The sequence below is a fragment of the Arvicanthis niloticus genome, chromosome 24 (genome assembly GCF_011762505.2).
Source record: "Arvicanthis niloticus isolate mArvNil1 chromosome 24, mArvNil1.pat.X, whole genome shotgun sequence".
NCBI classification, from domain to species: Eukaryota; Metazoa; Chordata; class Mammalia; order Rodentia; family Muridae; genus Arvicanthis; species Arvicanthis niloticus.
The window spans coordinates 28865294-28885492 of NC_133432.1; the positions used below are offsets into that span (position 1 = coordinate 28865294).

The 20199-nt window shown below is 40.5% G+C and overlaps 1 non-coding gene across 1 annotated transcript; it reads right to left on the reverse strand.

Moving 5' to 3' along the window:
• Nucleotides 1-7278: 7278 nt before the first annotated feature.
• Nucleotides 7279-7409, reverse strand: LOC143438299 (small nucleolar RNA SNORA17). Its single transcript, XR_013107240.1, has one exon. It is a non-coding gene; the product is annotated as a small nucleolar RNA SNORA17 (small nucleolar RNA).
• Nucleotides 7410-20199: the final 12790 nt, after the last annotated feature.

Genomic DNA, 20199 nt, shown 5'->3' on the forward strand with positions numbered 1-20199 from the left:
TAATTGTATATTTTGCTTTAAAGAGACTACGTATAAAAATTGTCTAGCCATGTACCCAGGGGGCCCCCACCCTCTCAGAGAAGAGGAGGAGGAACAAGAGGAGGGACTCTGTGAGGTGGGGATTGGAAGGGTTGGGCTGCTATTGGGATGTAAAATTAAGGAATAAATAAAATAATGAAAAAATTGTCTAAACTAAGGGGCTTTAGAGGACAGGTCAGGTAGTAAGGTTCTTGCACATGGAGTTGAATTTAATCGCCATAACCAATGCAAGCCAAAGCAAGCAATCAACAAACCAACCCAACCAACCCACTTACAAACCAATAAACTCAGCTACCAAACAATTGAGCAATCCCCTAATACCAATTAGGTGTGTTGGCATGCACTGGTATTCTCAGCTCCCAAAACTGAAAATGCAAAGATCAGCAGATTCCTGTGGCTCACTGAGCAGCCAGCCTAGTATAGTTTCTGAGTTCCAGTCCAGTGAGAAACCCTGTCTGCAAAAAGGTAGATAGCACCTAAGGAAGGACTCTGATAGTAAAAGCAGTGTTTGTGCACTTAAAGCGCTTTCAGCAGTTGTGCGTCTCTTCTTTGTATTTGTGGTTGTTGTCACTTCATTGATTGCTTTCTTTACTTGCTTAATTGCTGCAGACCTCTTTAAAATTAAGCAAACAAAGACTTTTTCAAGCAGAAAAACCACTCCTTCTAAAAGTTGTGTTTTGAGATGAGACCATAAGTAGAACATGATGTATAATGGTCTGTTACGTTGTATCCTGTGGACCAGAAACCAATTCATATGGCAAATGTATCCAGAAATGAAGATTGCAGTAATTTTGTGCACTCCTGCAGGATTCTGGGTGTTCTTCACTCTTGCTTAGCCACTGTACAGGTTATCTTCTGTGGAACATAAGGATGTAATGACACAAATTCAAGATTAATATATTCAGCTTCCTGGTTCTTGTAGGATTTCTTATGTTCACCTCATTATTACCACCCAATACCCTGATTTCTGATGAAAAATAAGACACCAATTACTAGTTTTATCAACAATTATTACTGGACAATGAGCCTTTTTATACTCATGAAAATGACCAAATTTTTTACCAAACCTTTTTATCTGCAGCACACTAGAAAGTACTAAGCTGAAGAAATCAATAAACATGGTGCTATTACTTTTCCTAGAGAGTTGTGGAAAAACAACTATTTACTTCAGATATGACACTAATGAGAGACCAAAGGAATAATTCTAACCAAGTTTAGCTTAGTGACTCAGTGCCTTCCAGGGGTACTTACAGAATCATAGGTGAGGGGTGCTTACATATGTATGGGTGATCTAACCTGACGTTCCCTGAAACTGTTACTGTTTATGTAACCTGGGAGTTGGGAGCTTATGACTCTTGTAAGTTTCAGCAACTTTCTGAGACTTGTGAACTTTGTTTTACATCCTGAGTCTGGTTAAAATTTATTTACTTCTGAATATTTTTATATTTCTCTCTTACATTACATTCTGAACAGTTTTCCTCTTTCTACTGTTCCCTGTTACCCCTCCCTACTTCGTTTATCTACTCCTCTTCTGCTTCTTTTTAGAAAAGAGCAAACCTCCTAGGAATATCAACCAAATACAGCATAACAAGTTAAAAAGTTTGTACTAGGCACAAACTGTCATGTCAAGGCTAGTTGAGGCAGCCCAGAAGGAAGAAAGTGGTCCAAAGACTAGGCCAGAGAGTCAGAGACACCCCAACTCCTACTGTTAGCATTCCCATAATAAAGTTAAGCTAAATAACCATAACATTTATGCAGAGGACCTAATACAGTACCATGAAGACTTCATGAATGTCACTTTACTCCTGTTGAGGCCCTGTGACCCCTGCTTAATTGATTGTGTGGACCATATTCTTATGGTTACTTCTGAATCTTAATGAATTCCTCCCTAGATGGTATTCTCACATTTAGAAAGAAGTAGCTATATAACAGGGTGGGTTAATGAACTCAACCAGAACCTATTATTTTTGTTGTTTAGTTAATATGTTGTTCAGTTATTTTATTCATGCATTTATTTTTACTTATGCATTTATTAGCACATATTAATTATACATAATAATGAGTTAAATCATGTTACCTTATGGTACATCTCTAAGATATTTTAATTATATATACCTTCATTATCCTCCTTTGTAATTTTCCCACTAATCCCTTTTCTTAACCAGCCCTTATGTCTTTTTGTGTATGTGAATTTAACTAATGTTGTTTATAGGTAGTATAGGTAATAGGTTATTCACATCAACATGGGATACTTACCAGTGGGCTACACCATTGAAGAAAACATCTTTCCCCGGGCTATTAATACAACTGGTTTGTAGGAATGTAAGACCTGATAAATACCATTTTGACCATTTAACTTCAGATGGTTCAAGAAAAATAGCTCCAAAAATGCTTTTCTTTTGATTTGTTATTATATGGGGAAGAAATAAACACAGGAGCTTGTGCTTTAAATAGTTTATTCCTAACTCTCATATAACCCCCCTTGTTCTGTTCATGTACTGTAACAGAGTAGTATCACACAGCAATTGAGAATGTGACTCTGTGACTTGAGCTTCTAAAAAAAAAAAAAACAGGAAAATGGTGGGGGATGTATTACATTTCATTTATTTTGTGTGTATCTTGCATGTGATGTAGTGGCCCTGTTTTCTCTGTCTCACTGTCTATCTGTCTGCCTGTCACTCTCACTGTTCTTTATAGGTATATGTGCTTATATGGGCACTGTTGTATCACAAAGGTCATGCAGAGGTCAGTGGACAACTTGTTGCAGCCAGTTCTCTACTTCTACCATTTGTGTCCTGGGGATCAAATCAATTCCTCTGGCTTGGTGTCAAGCTTCTTTACCCATAGAGCCATGTCACTGATCTTAGAGAACATTTACTGCTTCACTGATATAATTACTAAGCCCAAGATAAGATATAAATTTTTCTAAGTACTACATTTTAATTTCCCTGGTGCACACACAATGTTCTAATGTGTTCACAGCATTTTCTGCTCTGTTTTTTTTTTTTTTTTTGTAGAATCTATGCTAACAAATGTGTTTACATCATGTTCTGTCTTTCTAAACTATTTACTATATGCAAGTATGTTTATGTGTGTGTTTGTGTATGTGTTTTCACAGGCACAAATTAACATTTTTGACTATTTATGTGTCCTTTTTTAAAATTTATTTTTATTGGATATATTTACATTTCAGATTTTATCCCTTTACCACCATTCCCCACACCACCCAGGGACCTCCTATCCCATTCCCCCTCCTCATGCTGCTATGAGAATGTGCCCTCACCTACCCCCCACTCCCACCTCCCCACTCTCAAATTCCCCCCACACTCAGTGTTCATTCTTCATGGGACCAAAAATCTCCTTTCCCACCTATGCCTGACAAGGCCATCTTCCCCTTCATGTACAGATGGAGTCATGGGTCCCTCCCTATGTGCTCCCAGGCTGGTGGTTAAACCTTGGGGAGCTCTGGTTTTTTGGTATTGTTGCTCTGTGTCCTTTTGATACAAAATCATATCTTCACGCTTACATGACAGACATTTTAACAATTGAGACATTTACTTAGCCTTTCTTCCATGTATCCCACTGAGCTGTTCTCTAATTTACTATGTAACCCGTGGTGACCTTGAACTTCTAATCCTTTTTCTCTTACTCATCATATGTTGAGGTTTCAGACATGAACTACAACTAGTATTGTGGTGCACCCAGATCAGACTCAGTGCCTCACCCACATTAAGCAAGCCTTCTACCAACTGAGTCACATCCCTAGTCCCAATTGAAGCAATTCTTAATTTCCCTTTACATTTGCTTAATAGAAAAAAATTAACAGGCAGTGCCATAGTTACCTTGCTATTGCTATGAAAAGACACCATAATCAATGCAACCTATAAACAAGAGTTTACTGGGGGCTTGCTTCAAATTTTAGAGTGTTAGTCCATGACCATCATGGAAGCGGAACATGGAAGCAGATAGGCAGCACATGATGCAGTAACAGTACCCGGAAGCAGCTTACATGATGAGAAATTTTAACACCTCATAATATACCTTCAGTGACACTCTTCTTCCAATATGACTATAACTTCTTATCTGTCCAAGTGTGTGTGTGTGTGTGTGTGTGTATGTGTGTCCACAATTGTAGGCATGAGTTACTAGGGATTATGCAAAGACCTGATAAGAATACAGATACAGAAAGACATCACAGACAGATGATAAAAATGGCAAGCTCTAAACTATTGAGACACCTCCCCAGCTTGAAGTGATGGAGCAATCAGCTCCATGACAGACCAGCCTGCATATATCCGGAAGGAGACTGTGTCTAACTAACACTCTTGCTTTTATGACCCTCAAATATAAAGTGGTCAATTCATAGGAAATGAACACAGAGAAGAGAAATGTCAGCTCTCAGGGTGTTGGCAAGCTGGCCAGTGTCCCTGCTTGTGGGGCTGTGGCTATTTCTGCTGCCCCTGGCTCTACAGCTCATGCTGCTGGTTCTAACCTGCTGCAGAAGAGAAGAAAATGAGAAGAAGGAGGAGTCCTAGGATCTGATTAAAGGTTTCCCATGGAGAAGTTAGAGAGAAGAGTGAAGAAACTGAAAGTGTTTGTGGCCCCATGAGGAGAGCAACAATACCAACCAACATGACACAGCATATGGGAAGTTAGACTTGATAGTTATCAGGAAGAGAAAATATCTCCATGGGGTGGATTTCAGGTGACTCTGTGCTTTGTTCTTGACTAATTATTGACATGGGAGGGCTCAGCTCATTATAGGAGCTATCACCCCTGGGCCTGTGAGTTTGGGATGCATAAGAAATCAAGCTGAAAAGCCACATGGAGCAAGCCAGAAAGCAGCACTCACTCATGGCCTCTGCTTCAGTTCCTGCTTCCAGGTTCCTGCACTGAGTTCTTGCCTGGCTTTCCTCAGTGATGGACCATTTTTGGGAAATAAAAGTCAAATAAACTCTTTCCTCCCCAAGTTAGTATTAGTCAGTGTTTTATCACAGCTATAGAAAGAAACCTAAGAAAGATAGCATGCAAAGGGTACTCTGCCCAGAAAGATCCCTCATGATTGGTCTTCTCTTGTCCTTGAGCAACAGTCTCTGAACAAATCACAGATTCACCATCTTGTTGATCTTGTCTGTCTGTCTGTCTGTCTGTCTGTCTGTCACCACTGAGAAGAGATCTGTTCCATCTGGTCTGATCCCATGCTAAGGAAGAAAGTGCCAGATGTCAAGGAGTCAGTCAGGAAAACTCTCCAGGCAGTTTTGAACAGTCAGTAGTTATGGAAGGAATACCTCTAGGTCAGGCTTACCTGAAGTCCATTCATGAAATAGATTCTGTCTGTAATGTGGGTGATATCCTAGCATCTCAAATTGTGCTCAGTCTCTTTCTCTAGATGACCTGTTTCATCATAATGTTAACAAATATCAGCTAAAAGGTTCCCAAGAAGGCAAAGAACAGTGGCAACATTTATTAATTTCTTTTAATTCCTTTGGGTGTTTTGTTGCCTATGTGTGTGCAGTTGCTGTAGAGGCCAGAAGGTGGCATGGGACCCCCTGACTGGATTAAGTCAGGTTGTGAGCCTTCATGTGGGTGCTGCAGACTTAACTTGGGTCCTTGTAAGAGCAACCACTGCTCCAAACCCCTGAGCCATCTCTGCAGCCCCTAAGCACAAACACTTAAGGAAAAAACTGCAGGCGTCCTCCTTAGATGTCCAGCTCCTTTCAGCCCTTTAAAGGTCCTGCTTGAGTGCACCCTGCCAGGGCATGCTAGGTCAACTCTGCTCAGAGATTCAGGGAACACGTGGGAAATCTTACACATTTAGTGCTGGTGACAGGCAAAATATTTTTAGAGTCAAAATTATATCATAAATACACAGTAGCATACTTGTTTGCTCAAAGAGAGTAGGTATAGAGAGGACAACCTGAATGGCAATTTTCTCTCTGAAGGGCATTGATGAGGAAAAGAAGAAATGCCCAGAAAACATCACTGGCCATTTTGTAGGTTGGGAGTCCAGGTATAATGCAGACTTTCACATATTCATAAAATAGCACTCACTGGTTTCTTATCATCTATTAAGCTTACATAGAATCATATAAACTTGTGCAAAAGATATGAAGTTCAGATGCACAGTGTCACCCATTGCTAGTCACAGAGACATAGGGTAGTAAAGCAGTTGCTTATAGAAGTCATTTCAAATATCTTAACAACAGATAGTTAAACACAGCTTGATAAGATAATTTCTAAGTAGCAAAAAGCCTTGGAAGACCAGTGCAAAACTTAAATGATTGAGTTTTTTATTTAAAAACATTTCTATTGGTTCTTTGTGAATTTCACAATATACCCCTTTTCCCAAACTTTTTTGCTTACAAGTGTTCATAGCAAGAATTTGTTGATCTGGTTGAGACCTGTGGCTTCTGATACTCTATCAATACTGGAACCTCATTGAGACTTCTCTAAGATATACTGTTCTTGTCCTGTGCTACAGAGATCTTGTAGTTGTGGATCTGAAGAACCAGCCCCTTCATGCACTCCTGCAGTTCACTGATGATGTAGATGAGCCAATTCAAAGCCCTGGATCTGGGCCTGAGAGGTATCTGAGGTGGTCAGCCTCCCAACTCTGACACACACACACACACACACACACACACACACACACACACACACACTACCAGAGCAAGCTCACCAGCTCAGCCCTAGCTGGACATCACCCTGACCCTTTGGTGGTAACAGACCCTGCTGCTGCAAAGCCAATCCATGACGCTTGGTGGCACATAGGCCCAGGTGGCATCACTGGCTGTTCCTCACTATCCTCAAGTCTCCAGTTCCACCTCTCTTCATTGTGAACACATCCTTCTTGATCCTCTTAATGGTGCTGGGGTCTCTGAGTGTAGGGGTCATCTCAGGAGTGCTCTGACCCATTCATGCATTATGGTGCTGGACACTGGTCATCAGGCATGGAGTATGCCTCTCACCACCCTCAAGTGACTAGTGGTCATCTTAGGCAAATTCCCTCCCTGGGCCCCTTGGTGCTGAACTGTCTGCTGGACTGGTGGTTGTCTCCAGTTTACTCATTGCTTGGCTGCTCAGGTGGCCCCATGCAGGAGTTATCTGTCTCAGACTGACTCCCACAATAGGCCTGCAGTCCCAGGCAGGGTTTGTCTCCTCTTGGGCTCACTCTTTACCCTGCAAGCCCATTCTGGCCTGCATGGCTGGTAGTCATTTTGGAGTCACTTTTTTTCAGGGAGTTTTAGGCTACTAATCATTTAGGTGTTGACAGTCAGAACACTGAGGACAGACACAGCCTCTCTCCTCTCTTTCACCTCCTGATGCACAGGTGACACAGCAGCCACACCTGCAATGTCTCTAGGGGCAGGAAGTTCTTTTAATTAATCTAAATTATTTATATGTGTGTCTCACAGGTACAATCCTGGGCATGAGGGTATGTGTGCACATATGTGCATGTATGGGTCAGAGGGCAGCAGCCTCAGGTGTCATTCCTCAGGTGCTATTTTGGGTCCAAGATGCCTCACTGACCTGAGACTGCCTAAGGCTGGGCTTGCTGGCTAGTGAGCCTCAGGGATCTACCCCTCATGGTTCTCTATCTAGCACAATTCCAGCTTTTGTCTGTTTGGTTTCAGGTGGGCTCTGGATGTCAAACTCAGGCCCTCACATTTACATGGTGAGTGCTTTATCCACTGAATCATTCCCTAAGTGTCCTGGCCAGCAGGGCATTATACAGGGGTCCAGGGAGGCTTCCTGAAAGAGAGCAGTTGGAGATGGGGAAAGACACAAAGAGCCATGGCTTGTCTATAGGCTGATCAAACCGTTGGTTTTACTTTTTTCACACAGAGGTTATATGCACATTGAGACAGGATGTGGCGAAGGGGATGATGCAGGAGCATAGGTGTTCAGGGGGAGTACAGATATCTTCCAGAAATTGAACTTTCTGCAAGTGTGTCCTTTTCTGGACAGTAATTTGTCTGTAGAAAGAGGCAATTCTTGCCTAGTGGCTGTCTCACCACAACTGGAGTAACTCCAAAGATGCTCAATTTCTTCTTAGAATTCAATATAGGAAGCTGACAGGAGCAGACAGGTCTCTAATCAAAATGAACATTAATACAGAAATGTTTGTCATGTCAATTCTGTGGATTTCTGATGTTTTGAAAACCAACTATCCATGTAAAGTAATCTGGACTGTTGTCTGTTAACTCCACTCAGCTATTTCTAAATAAAACATAGAAAACACCCTAACAATAAACTCAGAGCCATGAATTTGCTATAGGCCCTTAACTCACAGGCTAACCATCTCTAATCAGTTAAAAAAGTTAAAGAAGGGCTGGGTCTAAGCCTTGTATTCCTAAATGTGTTATACTGGTACAATGCCTATGAGAGTAACAATATTCATCTCACTCTTATATCAATAAGAAGCTCCTACCAATGAAAACCTTAAAATTTGTAATCAAAGTAAATTGGTGCTATTTAAGAACTTATATCTTCATCTTGATATTAATTATACAGATTTCTACTAATAGGTTATGGCTATGCAATAAACCCTAGCTAATCCTCTCTATTCCCACAAAACCACTATTTTCCCTAGAAAGACAGCCCAACATTTACCACCTTAGTCCCCAAGCCCAGGGAATAGGGGCGCTGACTCATCATTAGCTTCTTCAAGCTGATTATGGGCATTGAGAGAAGAGGAGTGGGGGGAGAGCAAATTGACAATCCTCTGATGCTGTGTCTTCACTGCCTCCAGATGGAATTCCCGGACCTCAGAGGTTTGAGCAGGTCTGCCCAGCTTGCTTGTTGAGTAGATACACCAAGGCTGATCATTCTGCAATATACAATTCTCAAAACAAATTTTAGCATCAAGATAGTTTTTTTTTAAAGAGGGCTGACATTTTATTAAGGATGTTGGTTCTAACCGCTTTTCTTTTTTTTTTTTCCTCTTTTATTGGATATAATATTTACATTTCAAATTTTATCCCCTTACCGCATTCCCCCACCCACCCAGGAACCCCTTATCCCATCCCCCCTCCTCCTGCTTCTATGAGTGTGTTTACCCACCTACCCCCCAATCCCCCTCCCCACCCTCAGATTCCACCCTCCACTCAGTGCTCAGCCTTCAAGGTACCAATGACCTTGTCTCCCACCTATGCCCAACAAGGCCATCCTCCCCTACATCTACAGCTGGAGTCATGGGTCTCTCCATATGTGCTCCTAGGCTGGTGGTTTAGACCCTGGGGAGCTCTGGCTGGTTGGTGTTGTTGCTCGCCTAATGGGGCGAGCAACCCTTAAGGCTCCTTCAGCTTACTCTCTAACTTCTCCATTGGGAACCTTTGATCAGATTAATGGTTAGCTGCGAGTATCTGTCTTTGGGTATGTCAGACTCTGGGGGACCTCTAAGGAGACAGCATATCAGGCTGCTGTCAGCTTTCCCTTCCTGACATCCATATCAGTGTCTATTTTTGGTGACTACACATGGAATGAATACCCAGGTGGAATGGTCACCATACAACCTCTCCTTCAGATTCTGTCCCACACTTTGTCTCCAAATTTGCTCCCTTGGGTATTTAGTTACTCTTTCTAAGAAAGACCTAGGCATCCTCACTTGTTCTTTCTTCCTCATGAGCTTCATGTTGTCTGGTAGTTGAATCTTTGTTGTTTGAAACTTTTGGGCTAATCTCTGCTTATCAGTGAGTAAATACCATGTGTGTTCTTTTGCGATTGGGATACCTCACTCAGGATGATATTTTCTAGTTCCATCCATTTACCTAAAAATTTCTAGAATTCATTATTTTTAATAGCTGAGTAATATTCCATTGTGTGAATGTACCACAATTTTTGTATCCATTCCTCTGTTGAAGGGCATCTGAGTTCTTTCCAGCTTTTGGCTATTATAAATAAGGCTGCTATGAACATAGTGGAGCATATGTCTTTGTTATATGTTGGGGCATTTTCTGGGTATATGCCCAGGAGTGGTATAGCTGGGTCCTCAGGTAGTGCTATGTCCAATTTTCTGAGGAACCGTCAGACTGACTTCCAGAGTGGTTGTACCAGCTTGCAGCCCCACCAACAATGAAGGAGTGTTCCTCTTTCTTCACATCCTCACCAGCATCTACTATCACCTGAGTTTTTGATCTTAGCCATTCTGACTGGTGTGAGGTGGTATCTCAGTGTTGTTTTGATTTGCATTTCTCTGATGACTAAGGATGTTGAGCATTTCTTAAGGTGCTTCTCGGCCATTTGTGTTTCCTCAGTTGAGAATTCTTTGTTTAGCTCTGTACCCATTTTTAATGGGATTATTTTGTTGTTTGGCATCTAATTTCTTGAGTTCTTTGTATATATTTGATATTAGCCCTCTATCTGATGTAGGATTAGTAATGATCTTTTCCCAATCTGTTGGTTGCCATTTTGTCATGTTGACAGTGTCCTTTGCCTTACAGAAGCTTTGCAATTTGATGAGGTCCCATTTGTCGATTCTTGATCTTAGAGCATAAGCCATTGGTGCTCTGTTCAGGAACTTTTCCCCTGTGCCTAGGTATTCGAGGGTCTTCCCCAACTTCTCTTCTATTAGTTTCAGTGTATCTGGCTTTATGTGAAGGTCCTTTATCCACTTGGAGTTGAGCTTTGTACAAGGGAATAAGAATGGATTAATTTGCATTCTTCTACATGTTGACCTCCAGTTGATCCAGCACCACTTGTTGAAAATGCTGTCCTTTTTCCACTGGATGGTTTTAGCTCCTTTATCAAAGATCAAGTGACCATAGATGTGCGGGTTCATTTCTGGGTCTTCAATTCTATTCCATTGATCATCCTGTCTGTCTCTGTACCAACACCATGCAGTTTTTATCACTACTGCTCTATAGTACAGTTTGAGGTCCGGAATGGTGATTCCCCCAGAAGTTCTTTTATTGTTGAGAATAGTTCTCTCTATCCTAGGTTTTTTGTTATTCCAAATGAACGTGTAAATTGCTCTTTCTATCTCTATGAAGAACTGATTTGGAATTTTGATGGGTATTGCATTGAATCTATAGATTGCTTTTGGCAGGATAGCCATTTTTACTAAGTTAATCCTGCCAATCCAGGAGCATGGGAGATCTTTCCATCTTCTGAGATCTTCTTCAATTTCTTTCTTCAGAGACTTGAAGTTCTTGTCATACAGATCTTTCACTTGCTTGGTTAGATTCACTCCAAGATAATTTATTTTATTTGTGGCTATTGTGAAGGGTTTCATTTCCCTAATTTCTTTCTCAGCCTGTTTATCCTTTGAATAGAGGAAGGCTACTGATTTGTTTGAGTTGATTTTATATCCAGCCACATTGCTAAAGTTGTTTATCAGGTTTAGGAGTTCTCTGGTGGAAGTTTTAGGGTCACTTAAGTATACTATCATCTGCAAATAGTGAAGTTTTGACTTCTTCCTTTCCTATCTGCATCCCTTTGACTTCCTTTTGTTGCCTAATTGCTCTGGCTAGGACTTCCAGTACTATATTGAATAGGTAAGGTGAGAGTGGGCAGCCTTGCCTAGTCCCTGATCTTAGTGGGATTGCTTCAAGTTTCTCTCCATTTAGCTTGATGTTGGCTACTGGCTTGCTGTATATTGCTTTTACTATGTTTAGGTATGAGCCTTGAATTCCTGATCTTTCTAAGACTTTTAACATGAAGAGATGTTGAGTTTTGTCAAATGCTTTCTCAGGGTCTAGTGAGATGACCATGTGGTTTTTTTCTTTGAGTTTATTTATATGGTGGATTACATTGATGGATTTCCAAATATTGAACCATCCCTGCATTCCTGGGATAAAGCCTACTTGATCATGATGGATAATTGTTTTGATGTGTTGTTGGATTCGGTTTGCGAGAATTTTATTGAGTATTTTTGCATCAATGTTCATAAGAGAGATTGGTCTGTAGTTCTCTTTCTTTGTTGGGTCTTTCTGTGGTTTAGGTATGAGTGTAATGGTAGCTTCATAGAATGAATTGGGTAGTGTTCCTTCTGTTTCTATTTGATGGAATAGCTTGGAGAGGATTAGTATTAGGTCTTCCTTGAAGGTCTGAAAGAATTCTGCACTGAAACCATCTGGCCCCAGACATTTTTTGGTGGGAAGATTTTTAATGACTGTGTCTATTTCTTTAGGCATTATGGGACTGTTTAGATGGTTTATCTGCTCCTCGTTTAACTTTGGTACCTGGTATCTATCTAGAAAATTGTCCATTTCCTCCAGATTTTCTAATTTTGTTGAGTATAGGCCTTTGTAGTAGGATCTGATGATTTTTTTAATTTCCTCTGTTTCTGTTGTTGTCTCCCTTTTCAGTTCTGATTTTATTAATTTGTATGCTGTCTCTGGGCCCTTTGGTTAGTCTGGCTAAGGGTTTGTCTATCTTGTTGATTTTCTCAAAGAACCAGCTCCTGGTTTTGTTGATATTTTGTATAGTTCTTTTTGTTTCAACTTGGTTGATTTCAGCCCTGAGTTTGATTATTTCCTGCCGTCTACTCCTCTTGGGTATATTAGCTTCTTTTTGTTCTAATGCTTTCAGATTTGCTGTCAAGTTGTTAATGTATGCTCTTTCCAATTTCTTTTTGTGAACACTTAGAGCTATGATTTTTCCTCTTACTACTGCTTTCAGTGAGTCCCACAAGTTTTGATATGATGTGTCCTCATTTTCATTTAAATCTAAAAAGCCTTTAATTTCTTTCTTTATTTCTTCCTTGACCAAGTTCTCATTGAGTAGAGCATTGTTCAGTTTCCACATGTATGTGGGCTTTCTTTTGTTTTTGTCCATGTCGAAGACGAGTCTTAGTCCATGGTGGTCTGATAAGGTACTAGGGATTATTTCAATCTTTTTGTATCTGTTGAGGCCTGTTTTGTGACCAATTATATGGTCTATTTTGGAGAAGGTACCATGAGGTGCTGAGAAGAAGGTATATTCTTTTGTTTTAGGATGAAATATTCTATAGATGTCAGTTAAGTCCAATTGGTTCATAACTTCTGTTAGTTTCATTGTGTCTCAGTTTAGTTTCTGTTTCCATGATCTGTCCATAGCTGAGAGTGGGGTGTTGAAATCTCCCTCTATTATTGTGTAGGGTGCAACATATGCTTCAAGCTTTAGTAAAGTTTCTTTTATGTATGTGGGTGCCCTTGCATTTGGGGCATAGATGTTGAGAATTGCAAGTTCCTCTTGGTACATTTTTCCTTTGATAAATATGAAGTGTCCTTCTTTATCTTTTTTGATTACTTCTGGTTGAAAAGTGATTTTATTTGATATTAGAATTGCTACTCCAGCTTGTTTCTTGGGACCATTTGCTTGGAAGATTGTTTTCCAACATTTTACTCTGAGGTAGTGTGTGTCTTTTTCACAAAGGTGCGTTTCCTGAATGCAGCAAAATGTTGGGTCCTGCTTACGTATCCAGTCTGATAGTCTATGTCTTTTTACTGGAGAATTGAGTCCATTGATATTAAGAGATATTAAGGAGAAATGAATGTTGTTTCCTGTTATTTTTGTTATTGGCAGTGGAGATATGTTTGTGTAGCTACCTTCTTTTACAGTTTTTGAAAGATTACTTTCTTGCTTTTTCTAGGTTGTTGTTTCCCTCCTTGTGTTGGAGTTTTCCATCCATTATCCTTTGAAGTGCTGAATTTGTGTTGACATACTGTGTAAATTTGGATTTGTCATGGAATATTTTGGTTTCTCCATCAACAATGATTGACAGTTTTGCTGGGTATAGTAGTCTGGGCTGGCATTTGTGTTCTCTTTGGGTCTGTATGATATCGGTCCAGGATCTTCTGGCTTTTATGGTCTCTGGTGAGAAGTCTGGTGTAATTCTTATAGGTCTGCCTTTATATGTTACTTTGCCTTTTTCCCTTACTGCTTTTAGTATTTTTTCTTTGTTTTGTACATTTGATGTTTTGACTATTATATGGCGGGAAGTATTTCTTTTCTGGTCTAAACTATTTGGAGTTCTGTAGGCTTCTTGTAAATTTATGGACATCTCTTTCTTTAGGTTAGGGCATTTTTCCTCTATAATTTTGTTGAGGATATTTACTGGTCCTTTTATTTGGGAGTCTTCCCCCTCATCTATACCTATTATCCTTAGGTTTGTCCTTCTCAATGTGTCTTGGATTTCTTGTATGTTTTGGGTTAGTAGCTTTTTGTATTTTGCATTTTCTTTGACAGTTGTGAAGATGTTTTCCATGGTATCTTCTGCACATGAGATTCTCTCTTCCATTTCTTGTATTCTGTTGGTGATACTTGTGTCTATGACTCCTGATCTTTTTTTTAGGTTTTCTATCTCCAGGGTATTGTCCCTTTGTGATTTCTTTATTGTTTCTACTTCCATTTTTAGATCCTGCATGGTTTTGTTTAATTCCTTCTCCAGTTTGGTTGCATTTTCTTGCAATTCCCTAAGGGATTTTTGTGTTTCCTCTTTAAGGGTTTCTATCTATCTACCATTGTTGTCCTTGAGTTCTTTGAGAGTGTTATTTATGTATTTCTTAAAGTCCTCTATCATCGTCATGAGAAGTGATTTTAATTCTAAATCCTGCTTTTCCGGTGTGAATGGGTGTTCAGGGCTTGCTCTGATGGGGAGCTGGGTTCTGATGCTGTCATGTAACTTTTGTTTCTGTTGCTTACGTTCCTGCGCTTGCCTTTTGCCATCTGGTTAACTCTAGTGCTGCCTGTACTTGCTGTCTCTGACTGAAGCCTGCCTTTCCAGTTATCTAGCTTGTGTCTGATCTCCTAAGGGGTCCAGATATCTCTGTGATCTTTTCCAGCTGTACTGATTACAGTGGTACCTCTAGGATGCCTCAGGATTTGGTGCCTCCAAGGTAGCAGTCCAGCTAGATGTCTGCTGTTCTGGGTGCAGTGTCTCCTCTAGGATATCACAGGATATGTTGTCTGATGCTCTGAGTTCAGTTGTTTCTCTGTGGCTCTGGATTGAGTGGACCTTCCAGTATGTCTCAGGTGGAATCCGGGATCCACACAACAGCAGACCCGGGAGAGGTCTGGTCCAGGCCTCAGATCCTGGGAGAGGGGCAGAAGGGGAGTGCTACTCTACAGGGGCATGGAGTGGGGGTATCTGCTGGAATCTGAGCCCTGACAGCACCCAGCTATGGGCTTAGGGCAGTATATGGGTCTTCCTACCTAAACTGGCTGTGTGATCCGGGGAGCCTCCAGAATGTATCCGGTGGAATCTGGGGTCCACACAACAGCAGAACCGGGAGAGGTCTCGCCTCTGTCATATCTAATCCATATAATTCTGAAAGTTTTCATGAGGGTGTGCTCCCGCCATCCTCCCATTCCTGCCTATCTGCTCTTAAATTTGCCAACACTAGGGAATCCAAACTTTCAAGTACCATTGCCCTCCACTTTCACTGATGCCTGACAAGCCCACATTCAACTGCCTATACAGGTGGAGCCATGAGTCCCTCGCTTTGTGTTCTTGGGCTGGAGATATTAGGATGGCTACTCCAGCTTGTTTCTTAGAACCATTTGCTTGAAAATTGTTTTCCAGCCTTTTACTGTAGGGTAGAGTCTGTCTCTGTTACTGAGGTGGGTTTCCTGTACTCACCAAAGTGCTGGGTCCTATTTACTTATCCAATTCATTAGCCTATGTCTTTTAATTGGGGAATCGAGTCCATTGATGTTAAGAGATGATAAGGAACAGTGATTGTTGCCTCCTGTTATTTTTGTTATTACAGGTGGAATTATTTTTGTGTGGCTATCTTCTTTTGCATTTGTTGGAAGAGAATTACTTTCTTGCTCTTTCTAGGATATAATTTCCCTCCTTGTTTTGGAGCTTTTCCGCTATTATCCTTTGTAATGCTGGGTTAGTGGAAAGATACTGTGTAAATTTGTTTTTGTCATAGAATATCTTGGTTTCCCCATCTATGGTAATTGAGAGTTTTGCTGGGTATAGTAGCCTGGGCTGGCATTTGTGATCTCTTAGGGTCTGTATGACATCTGTCCAGCATCTTCTAGCTTTTCTAGTATCTGGTGAGAAGTCTGGTGTAATTCTGATAGGTCTCTCTTTATATGTTACTTGGCCTTTTTCCTCTTACTGCGTTTAATATTCTTTCTTTGTTTTGTACATTTGGTGTTCTGATTATTATGTGATGGGAGGCATTTCTGTTCTGGTCTAGTCTATAGGCTTCCTGTATGTTTATGGGCATCTCATTCTTAGGTTAGGGAATTTTTCTTCTATAATTTAGTTGAAGATATTTACTGGCACTTTAAATTGAGAATCTTCATTCTCAACTATACTTATTAGCCTTAGGTTTGGTCTTCACATTGTGTCCTGGATTTCCTGGATGTTTTGTGTTAAGAGATTTTTGCATTTTGCTTTTTCTTTTACAGTTGTGTCAATATTTTCTATAGTATCTTCTGTATCTGAGATTCTTTCTTCTATCTCTTGTATTCTTTTGATGATTCTTGTGTCTGTGACTCCTGATTTCTTTCCTAGGATTTCTATTTTCAGGTTAGTTTCCCTTTGAGATTTCTTGATTGTTTCTACTGCTTTTCTAGTGATATGGGGAACTCAGGACTTTATTGTGTGGGAAAACTAGGTTCTAATGATGCCAGGTAGCCTGGGTTGCTGATGCTTATGTTCTTGTGTTTGCCTTTCACCATCTGGATCTCCTTAGTGCTACCTGCCCTGTCTCTGACTGGAACTGTCTTTCCTATTATCTGGTTTGTATCAGAACTGTGTGGGGTGGGTATTACTACTGGCATTAGAGCTAAGTCCCAAGATCTGCTCAGTGCTCAGGCACAGACAGGAAGGAACCTGTGTTCCAGGCCAGGAGTGACTTCCTGGGTCCTGGTGGTTCTCAGTTACTCCCTGTTTGGGGCTGGTATTGCTGTCTCCTTATCTAAGATACTGCCAGGGTTAGAGCTCATGGGAGGCCTGCTTCCTCTGGGTTCTGTGAGATTCAGGGCAGAGCTGCATCCCGAGAACTGCTCAGTGCTCAGGTCCAGACCCAAATGGCACCCACAACTCTTTTAGAAAGTTTCTGGCTTCATGATTTTGATTGGAAACCTCAATATTTATTTTAGAATTTTTCTAACACATTTTCTGACATGGTCAGAAAATCCAAGTATGTTTTACAGCAGCTTCTCTGACTTTGGTCAGAAAACCCATGAACTATTTTATGCTATCTTCAACAATATACTTCCGATGATACACGTTTAGCCATATGAAATTTGATTGCTGGGAAATTTTTTAATCTATCATAATCTATCTACCATCTAGCATTATACTATTATGCAATTTTGTAAATGAGTTATAAAGTGAAATGGTGTTTTCCTCAAAGACAAGTTCATGGTTAGTGAACCCATCTCAAAAGTTATTTTCTTATTCAGTGTTCTCACTTAAAATCTTAACCTAGGCTATCAGAAACATCTTGCAACTAAAAAAAAAGAGAAGGATATAAAAGAGTTAAATTGCCATGAGAACTATGGATCAATATTTTGTTTTGGCCAGGAGTTCCACAACTAATTCCAGAAGGCCTACTTCTTTTGAAATTTTCACCTCAGTTTGTGGAACTTGTTACATAGATTCTATTGGGCTTGGTATGGCAATCTACAGAGAGCTTTCTAGGGAGCCATCTAGAGCAGAACATAAACCATCAGGTTAGACCCATGATTTGACTTCAATTTGTTTGTTTTAGCCATTCCCTGACAAGCCTCTCTCAGGAAACCTGGTACTTGGCAGATACCTGCTGTGGGAAAGGGCATCTGTTCTCATCAATAATTCTTTAAACTGATGAAAAACCTCAAAATAATCTGAGAAGTGCTAGAAACATGTTGGGGGCTGCTTGATGAGGAGAGAGAGAGAGAGAGAGAGAGAGAGAGAGAGAGAGAGAGAGAGAGACTGTGGGATGCAGAAGTGAATGAGCATTCATGATACAATTCACCTTCTCTCTTTTGCTATAAAACTTACAAAGGTTTTATCTTTCAAGGCATAAATAGAAGAATGGCTATCCATTCTTACCATCACAACCCTCACCAATGAGATTTCTAGGAATGATCACTTTGTCTCTAAGAAACAAACCAAGTTTGGGGTACTAGGAATTTAGAAGGCTGACATGCCATTCTTCCAGTCATCTTGTGGGGTCTTAAGTGAAGCTCAGACCTTGGGCTAGAATGTATAAACACTTGTTCTATTTGCACTTAGTCTCCGGTCAGAAAACTATTCTTTCCTGAACTTGGTATTCTTATATTAACAAAGTTTTCGATGTATTTATTTTTAATTTTTAAAGATCTATCCCATAAGACTATTGGTTAAATCACATCAGTCTTTGTGTCAAAGAACATAGAACAAAAAACTGCATTTCATTTCTGAGGTTTTTTTTTCTCTGTCTCTTTATGTCACTTTCTTACTGTATCTCTTTTCTCTGTCTATATCTTTCTCTCTCTTTTTCTTTCTCTTCCTCTGTCTCAACATAAACACACACAGAGAGATAGATAGAGAGAGACAGAGAGAGAGAGAGAGAGAGAGAGAGATACAACAGACAGAGACAGAGAGACACATAGAGACAAATGGACAGAGAAAGAGAGATACATGCATTCTCTGTCTCTGTCTTGATAAACAACTGCAGGATTGCCTCAGATAGTAGCTTGTTTTGATTTGGTTTTTCTTCTATTTACAGTTCAGGTCTTGAACAGTTTCACTCATTTCTTTCACTTCTTTGATTTTAATTCTCTCTTATTGTTTTATATTTAATCATTTCCATTTTAAGGCATTTTATCATCTTCGTAAGATAAGATTTAAAGTCATTTTCTTTCAATTCAGGTGTGTTAGGATGTCCATGTCTTGCTATCGTATAATACCTGGGTTCAAGTGGTGCCATATTGCCCTGATTTTGTTTTTTGTCTTCTTATGCTGGCCTTTAGCCATTTGGTTATCCCTACTGTTAGCAGGCCTAGTAGTTCCTGATGGGAATTGTAGAAAATATTTAAATCTCAGACAGGGGCTTCTACCTCACCATGATCATTGAGTTCCTGGATAAAAGACACATATATAGACTATATATTTACTATAAGTCTTAAGCAGCACAATAGCTCTGCAGTGCCTACTCTCCATGCTATTAGAATCTACTTTTCTATCGATAATAGTAAGTTATTGCTTATTATTTACTATGTTCTATCTGGGATGCTCTTAACTCCAATTGGGCATCCTTCAGGGTCATAGTGTCTTGAACTTTAACCCATGGCAGCTTCTCCTTTCTTCTCGTCTGCACTTCTTTCTCTTCAACCTGCTCTCTTTCATGCCTGTGCAACCTAAACCCCACCTATGTCTCTTCTGCTATGCTATTGGCTGTCTCATCTTTAACTTGGGGACAGAGTCACAAGGGCTATGTGCAGACCTAAGGACTTGGGGTCCCACAGTTAGGACTACAATTAGTAGTAAAAGAAAAAATCTCAACAGGGAGTAGGCTTGCAGGTAGAGCTGGTAGTCCCTGAAGTCAGCAGGCCTCTAGAATTGCAGGTAAAGCTGGTTGTCCCTAGTAGCACAAGGCTTCCAAGAATGCAGAAAAAGCTAGTAGACTCTGATAGCTTCTGCCTACAAGTTCTCCTGGGTGGGAATAGGCCTCCAGGGATGGAGGTAGAGTTAGTGGTCCCTCATGGTTACAGGCCTCTCTATGTCCCAGGTGGCAATGGGCCTCCAGGGATGCAGGCAGAGCTGTGGTCTAAGAAATGAAGTCCAGAGCGTACAGTGTGATTTTTGGTGCTAGTAGATTTTCACAGGAATCCTCCCAGACAGGAAACTGAGGATATGGGGTTCTCACCTGGTAGTCACCAATGGCTATATGTGTCTGGGCTTGTGGTTACCAGGTGGAACTTCAATGTGAAGTGCAAAAGGTTTAGAGCAGACCTTGTGATTGCAGACTAAATGCAAATATAGCAAGCAGAATGTTGGAGCTTGCGGATCTCACCTGATTGACCCTGGCAGCAGCAGGAAATGGGAGCAGAGACAGGGGATCAAGTGTAGGTGGAGCATGGAGTAAAAGATGGTAAATTACAGATGGGGGTCACCTCTAGGACATTTCAGAGACCTGGAAAATGGGTACACATTAAGATTTCCTAGGATAACAATCCTACTCTTCTTGAAGACTATTTCAAGGTTTCCGATTGTTCTTTGGTGGAAGGATAGTTCTCTGCCACTAGCTT